The sequence below is a fragment of the Lithobates pipiens genome, unplaced genomic scaffold (genome assembly GCF_037356315.1).
Source record: "Lithobates pipiens isolate NorthernLeopardFrog02 unplaced genomic scaffold, aLitPip1_a1.2 Scaffold_25, whole genome shotgun sequence".
NCBI classification, from domain to species: domain Eukaryota; kingdom Metazoa; phylum Chordata; class Amphibia; order Anura; family Ranidae; genus Lithobates; species Lithobates pipiens.
The window spans coordinates 48149611-48157661 of NW_027507787.1; the positions used below are offsets into that span (position 1 = coordinate 48149611).

General features: G+C 38.9%; 1 long non-coding RNA gene across 1 annotated transcript; it reads right to left on the reverse strand.

The window, feature by feature from the left end:
* Positions 1-854: 854 nt before the first annotated feature.
* LOC143930265 (uncharacterized) lies at positions 855-6849 on the reverse strand. The gene is made up of 3 exons (XR_013262743.1): positions 5682-6849; positions 3651-3852; positions 855-3125 (listed from the first exon to the last, which is right to left on the reverse strand). It is a non-coding gene; the product is annotated as an uncharacterized LOC143930265 (long non-coding RNA).
* Positions 6850-8051: the final 1202 nt, after the last annotated feature.

Sequence of the window (8051 nt, forward strand, 5' to 3'; positions counted from 1 at the left end):
GCTTAGTCTAGGAGGTCCTCCAAGACTAAAGTCAGTGGGCTGGGCGCAATGCAATAGAGGGGAATTGGCCTGGATGAAGTCTGAGCTAAGGCAGCTCTTACCATAACTACCTATGGGCTTTGCTGAATGTGCAGCACCTGGAATGACCCTTCTCCTTATTTGCATATTTCAGAGGAAATTGAGATATCCACATATTTATTTCCTTTGTTAGTCAGTCTATTTCTTGGCCTACTCCTCTGTCTTTCTGCCTTTCATCTTTTTTCTTGCACAGTTTGCACTTCATTGAGAGTCACAGATCATCCCCGTCTATTCTGATTTTCATGGCATCCGTTCTTTATTTTTTTACCTTATTATCCTCCTTTTACCTTTATACTTCTCTTGGTACTACCAGCCCCTCCTGAGCTCTCAGCTCCTGTTCAGAGTGGAATGGCCCACAGAGCGAAGAGTAATGACCTCCTTCTTTTTGCTTGATGTCCATCCTCTGAGGCTTATACAACAGAGGCCTTGTCATATATTTGATGTTTTTTGACAACAGAAAGATGTATAATTAATATATATATATATATATATATATATATATATATATATATATATATATAAAAAAATATCGATATCATGTATTAAGATAGTCTTTACAAGAATGAAAGCTACTCCAAATTTTTCTTTTATATAATTGTATTTTTTTTATCATTTGTAGTTTTTATTAAAGTTTTATTTAAAAACAGTATACTAAACCAGACAACTTACACCAGTTACTTGTTTTACAAAATGTCTTTTGTATTAAAGTTTTGTGAAAAAAAGTATACAAAAACAGGACAACTACCCCAGTTTTTTTTTTATATTTCGCAGTTTTTATTACAGCTTTTTTTATTACTATAAAAATTGTATACAAAACCAGACAACTACACCAGTTTTTTGTTTTATAAATGTCATTTTTTTTTAAGTTTTATCTAAAGAAAGTATACAAAATAGCACTGCAACTTCAGTTTATAACTAGCTTTTGAAGTAAGGTGCACATGGAAGGGCTTGGCACAGAACAAAAACAAAAGATTTCCCAGCACATTTACCAGCTAGCCTGCAAATAAAACAAAACGGAACAATCCAACAGATTACATAAAAAAACAGAGGTCTTAGTTTCATCCATTTGCAAATGGGGAAGCCAAGGCTCCTCTATAAAGTGCAGTCCTAAGACCTCGTTTACACAAGGTGTATGAATCCGCACTCCATGTGAGAGCGGTGGGTACAGGCGCTCTATGCATCCCCATGCAGGCAGTCACATTGCACACATTTGCAAATGTATATGGAAGCTGCACTGCCCCGTCAAGGTTCCTCTGTAGAGTGCAACTTTATTTTTTTTGTATGATTATCCAGACCCCACAATTGATCCAGAGGAAGGTGAAAAAAAAAACCCTGATGAAGCATGGTGTAATTTGCTCCAACAGGGAAAAAATTAATTCCTGACCCCTCCGAAGGCGATCGGATTACTCCCTGGATTATACATTTGTGGGGGACAAAGACTAATAAATGCAAAGCAGATAATCAGACTTTTTATAGGTACTCAAAACAAAAAAATTCTATAGACAAACATAGCCATGGGTCCTAATTTGACAGGTGTGCAGGCTTGGGTGAGTGCCCCTGAATGCACACAAATTAGGACCTGTGGCTGTGTTCCCCAGCTGCCCAGTCCCCATAGTGTAACATAGGCTGACAGCACACAGCTGCAGGCTGGGTGGATATCACAATATTTTTTGATGGTTTTCAGTTTAAAACTGCTTGTTTTATGAAAACCAAGAAGTAATGTCCAAATATAAGGGATCTTTGTTCATCTGGATCTTCTCAAGAGGATGTCAATGTCTTTACAGATTAACTGTCCTCTCCAAATTTCTCATGAATATTTCAATGTATCTATGTCCAATCCAGGTATTAAGTCAAATCAAGAAGTATTGTCCAAATATGAGGAATCTTCAACCTCATTTGTGTACCTACTGGGCCTACTGAGAAAGGAGGCTGTCCTTTCCCTTTTTCCAGAAACTTCCAATCGATGTGACTCGTGAACGGATGGTGTCTTATGTCTCTGCCCACTCCAAGCCTCTTGTTTGGACGTTCGCATAGCAAGTATAAAAAAAGAAATTAAGAGTTATTCGGCGTTCGTTTTGCAGTTTTTAGAAGAAAAAAGAAAACTCTGTCTACAGTGCGTCTTCTCCTGGGCATTTCACCCATTGGAGGATCTTAGCATAGGAAGACACACAGATAGCCAAGTACAGGTACTGTATGTCTGTATGCTGAAGTGTAGATCAGATGAGTGATTGCACATGGATGGAATTCATATTATATTCCAGCAAAACAAATGAGTACACATTATGCTGTACCGCCATTTGATCACTTCTACCTTTCTGAGCTCTTTAGATTGGTGATGACACTTAAAGTAGAATTACAGCCACAAAAAGGGAGGAGATTAAATTTTTTAAAGATCCTTTTTCTTCTCATTAGCATAATTTATAAGCGCAGGGTGATAAAAGAAGTTTGATAAATGAAGTTAGAAAGGGTTAGAACCTCTCTGTTAGGTTGTGTTTGCTATATGTGTCCCTCCTTGGTGAGATTTCCATGTACCCAGGACAGAATATGAAATAAAATGTCCACAACAGGGATACAGAAAACATTAAAATATTGGCAGAAGTTCAGCTTTAATAACCTCATACAATGTGCACATCAGTGATTGACCCCATGTTGCATCTTCTGAGCCCTCAGCCTCAGGATGAAGTATTACCATTGGATCTTCACCATGAGATGAAGAAGCCAAACTACTCAATAGCCCAGCTGGCAACCAGACTTGGCAACACTTGGCAACACCCACACATTATACCCCTAAAGCATCAGCAGTAGGCCTAGAAACCTTCCCTGTGCCTCTTCAAAGTTATAAAATGTCTTCTAATTATTCTTTCTATGAAGTCCTTCAGGTATGAGTCCATGTCCGGGGGGCAAACAGGATTTTTGAGACTCATAGTCCTCCTGCATACCTGTGTGGTATGATTACTGAACGGCACAGTACATGTGTCATCATGTTTATCACAACACCCACTGAAAACCAGTCGGGATTCAAACTGGTAGAACTCGCCATTTATAACCTGCCAGGGAAGACAAATCAGTCACTTAGTTCCTACAAACTTACATTAATTTACATACAATTCCTTTTATAGGTTAAAGAATAATATATATTCATTGAACATGCACTCTAAGGGAGGCATTTACAAAGCAGCAGTATGTCCCTACTATGGCTACTTCAAAAACAAATGACATTGATAAAGCACAGCAGTGGAACTGGGACTTTGAGTGCTATTACAGGGAATGGGTGTAAACATAAAAAAAAAAACTTGGAGCGCCTAGTCATGTGACTAATCAAATCGGAGCTCTCTCTGTTATGTTAAGTATACAGAATTTGGTAGGATACCACAGGCTCTACACAGTGGCATGCATTTTATGAATGGGCTGTAATTCATAAAGAGCTTAATGTTTAACAGTCAGGTGATTTACACTGCAGTGTTCTGTATGCAATCTAACATGTTCATATTGCAATTATCAGAGGGATAGTGAATGGATTGTGATATACTGAATAGATGAGGTCTATGATGGATAAACAAAGTACGACTTACTTCTGGGGCCATGTATCCAATTGTTCTGTCTAAACCCGTCATCTTCGTATCACCATACACATCCATTACTGCCACTCTATAGTCTGAAAAGTGGACATGACCTTTGTTGTCCAGTAGGATGTTGTTTCCGTTGATGTCCCTATGAACGATGCCACGCTTGTGGAGGAACGTCAATCCGCAGGATATTTCCACCGCAGTGAATCTATAAAAGAGAAAGAAATTAGATTCTGAAGGAATTACATTTTATAGCCATTGGACTTAATTAGAAGCCTTATGCATTGGCAGGGTTAGAATGTAAGATTTTGGGAGTGGGGGAAGACCCCTCCTGCTACTCATAAAACTAATCCAGTGGCTAGACCACCACCTCTGAAAAACAGTGCCAGATGATGTACCGGTACATCACTGGTCCAGAAGTGTTGTTAACCCCTTGGTGCGAGCAGGATGCATATATGCGACCTCTAGGATGGGTGGGCCATAACGCTGTGAGGCTGCATATATGTGTATCAAAATGTAAACAAAGCTGTCCTGGGAGCGTGCTCCCGGCAGAGTTACCGATGGCTAAAGGAAAGCTCCCAATCTTTACATGCAATCGGGAGCTTTCTGATCATGTGACCACTGTGACAGCCAATCATGGTGGTCACATGATCAGAATGTGAATGTTGAGGCTGACACAGTGAGGTTGCAATGGGGGCACAGTGAGGCTGCAATGTTGGGCACAGTAAAACTGCAATGTTGGGCACAGTGAGGCTGCAATGGGAACAGTGAGGCTGCAATGGTGCCAATGGGGGCAAAGTGAGGCTGCAATGAGGGGAACAGTGAGGCTGAAATGAGGGGAATGGTGAGGCTGCAATGGGGCCAATTGGGGCACAGTGAGGCTGCAATGTGGGTACAGTGAGGCTGCAATGTTGGGCAGGGTGAGGCTGCAATGGTGGACACGGTGAGGCTGCAATGGTGGGCATGGTGAGGCTGCAATGGTGGGCATGGTGAGGCTGCAATGGGAACTGATAAAGTTGTTGTTAATATTTATTTTTGTAACTTAATTCTGCATAAAACATTTAAGTGTCATTTCATGATTTATGATAGCGTGATTAGGAGAAGAATTAGGGGCGGGCCAGGTAGGGTTGGGTGGGGTACCTGGGGTGTGCAACCCTTGAGGCCTGGCTAGTAGCTCAGGACTTGAAATTTTGAGCCCTGCTCTAGCTGGTTTACCCACCCAAATAAATGTCAGGAATCTAGTATGCAGGCCATGTAGAAAACCATGAGGGAGTTTAATTAGTAGGGCTTGTAATAAATACAAAATTTATGGCGTCACATTAATTTTGATGATGATAGTACGCCCAAACCATGTGAATATTTCGTTATCTGATCAGTTTTAGGATTTGAAGGATCCTTGAGCTCTAAATAACATTGAGGGAACTCAAAGAAGAGTCTTTATGGCAAGGATGAAAAAAGATGGTTGGATGCAGAGAAGTAGTTGGGTTTAGATGAATACAAGAGAAATACAAGGAAATGTAAAATGGTGTCAGGCAGGGGAGATTGTTATAAGTTAGAAATAGAATTTTGAATTGTACTGTGTAATTGTCAGTCACTATAGGACAGCCTTAGGGGAAGCAACATTTTGGAAATGACACAGATGAATGAATTGAGCTCCAGGTAAATTCGTGGTAGATATTGATTGCAGCACTTATTTTCCTTCAATGTGAGAGTTTAGCAGCTGAAATGTCTCTTTGGTCATTATCTCTAAGACATAAGAAATAAATCAGTATTATAAGATTACATGAGTGGGTTTTATAGCTTTCAAATCAGTTCAGTTCAATGGACAAAGAGATCAGATTATAGTATAGGGATGTAAATGGCTCTCTGGTATATGGCACATCTTGTATATCTTTTTACAATATCATTTGCTCAAAAGCTCATTGCAAAGTAGAAGTTTAGGCACTTCTTTGTTTTAAAGTAAAGTGATAATGAGAGAAATACAGGGGCTACCACTGATGATCCCCTTAATGCTAGTTAACAGGCTGCTATACTGACCTCAGCAAAACAAACAAATACTCTTGCGCACAAGTGTGTTGATCAGGTGATCTAGAGTTCAATATGGCTAATGTCTCAGGCCTTGCTGCCCTTCAGGATAGGGATATCCTAGCTGTCAAATAGGAAAAAAGAAAGAGAGGGCGCACCAGCCTTGTGCATTATCCTTTGATAAGTTTAATAAAATAATGAATTAAAAACTACTCACAAACATGTGAAGGAAAACTGCAATGTAAAAGTCTTAATCGGTCTGGTATCAAGAGTCTCCAGGTGATAAAGGAGAGGACACGAGAACCACTGCTGGTTGACGCATTTCAAAGGAAAACTTCCTCAGTGCCTGGCAGTGCTGCCTCCTTCAGCTAATTAAATATACATGTGCATCCATAGATCCCATCCCAGAGAGGCTCCAAAGCCCCACCCATTAATCATGGGCGGTCCAGTGGGGAGGGGCAGAACTAGAGTGACAGCTCTGAATTGTGCTTATATGTATAGACATAATGCCAAATTTCCACTTTATAGTGCAGATATATGGGCTCACAGAGTGACATAGCAAATCCCCATAGCCAGTGTGAGAGCCGATCCAGTGATATATACATATAGAGATGCCTAATAAGCAAACAGCAATAGATGTAATACTATATGGGTCTAAGTCTTACCATACAGATGTATCACTATGTTGATGCATACAAATAAGAAACTAGACCACCACTGTATGTGGTGGCTACCACACCAGTGGAGCATTTATAACAACCTGGAGGTCAGTATTGGCATCTGGAATGCACGTAACTTTGTTTACTTCCAGGGAAACTGGAAGTGTGGTCCAGACGTCACTTCCTACTTGCCCGCAGTCATGTCAGAATTATGTCAGCTGCCGTAAATTGCATCCACCATTTTGATGTAGACATCATATAGAGGACGAAGCAGACAATTCTGACATTACTCTATGTGAAAACATAATGGGCATAGAGAAAAGTGCAAGTGAATCTAATACACATTGTCCAACCCACCCTTCAGTATTGAAATATACCAAGGGGAATCTGATCCCCTCTAGAACCTGATTTCAGTCTATAACAGGCTATCTATGAAAACAACTGGTGAGGGTGAAATACATACGTATCGGTCTATATATATATAATGGGAGATAGTAATACACACATATATACAATATAGAACGATGCACATATACTAAGCTTTGACCATCTCTGACCATAACTGAAGGGGCAGAATTGCGTATATATATATATATATATATATATATATAAAAAAAATGTGTGTTTATGTATATATATATATATATATATATATATATATATATATATATATATATATAAGAGAGAGAGAGATAGACAGATAGATACTATAGATATATATACAAACAGTTGTGCTCAAAAGCTTGCATACCCTGGCAGAAATAGTTTTTTTGGCATTAATATTGAAAATATGACTAATCATGCCAGAAAACTGTCTTTTATTCATGGATAGTGATTACTCAAACCCATTTATTATCACATCGGTTTTTGGCTCCTTTTAAAATCATAACAGAAATTACCCAAATTGGCCTTGATGAAAAGTTTACATACCCTGGAAAGTTTGGCCTTGGTACAGACACAGAAGGTGGTAATACAGGTTAAAATGGCTATTAAAGGTTAATTTCTCACATTTGTGGCTTTTTTTACTACAATTAGTGTCTGCGTATAAATAGTCAATGAGTTTGTTAGCTCTCACTTGGACACCCTAAGCAGGCTAGACACTGAGCCATGAGGAGGTTGAAAAGAACAGTCAAAAGACCTCCGTAACAAAGTAATGGCACTTTATAAAGATGGAAAAGGATATAAAAAGATACTCAAAGCCTTTATTATGCCAGTCAATACTGTTTAATCCCTAATTAACCACTTCAGTCCCGGAAGATTTGGCTGCTGAATGACCAGGCTGTTTTTTGCCATTCGGCACTGCATCACTTTAACTGACAATTGTGTGGTCGTGCAATGCTGCATCCAAACAAAATTGATGTCCTTTTTTTCCCACAAATAGAGCTTTTCTTTGGTGGTATTTGATTGCCTCTGCGTTTTTTTTTTTTTACGCTAGAAGCAAAAAAAAGAGCGACAATTTTGAAAAAAAACACAATATTTTGTACTTTTTGCTATAATAAACTTCTAAATTTTTTTTCAAAAAAAGCTATTTTTTCCTCAGTTTAGACCGATATGTATTCTTCTACATATTTTTTGGTAAAAAAAAAAAAAAAAATCGCAATAAGAGCATATTTATTGGTTTGCGCAAAAGTTATAGCGTCTACAAAATAGAGGGTAGATTTATAACTTTTTTTTTACTAGTAATGGCGGGAATCTGCAATTTTTATTGGGACTGCGACATTAT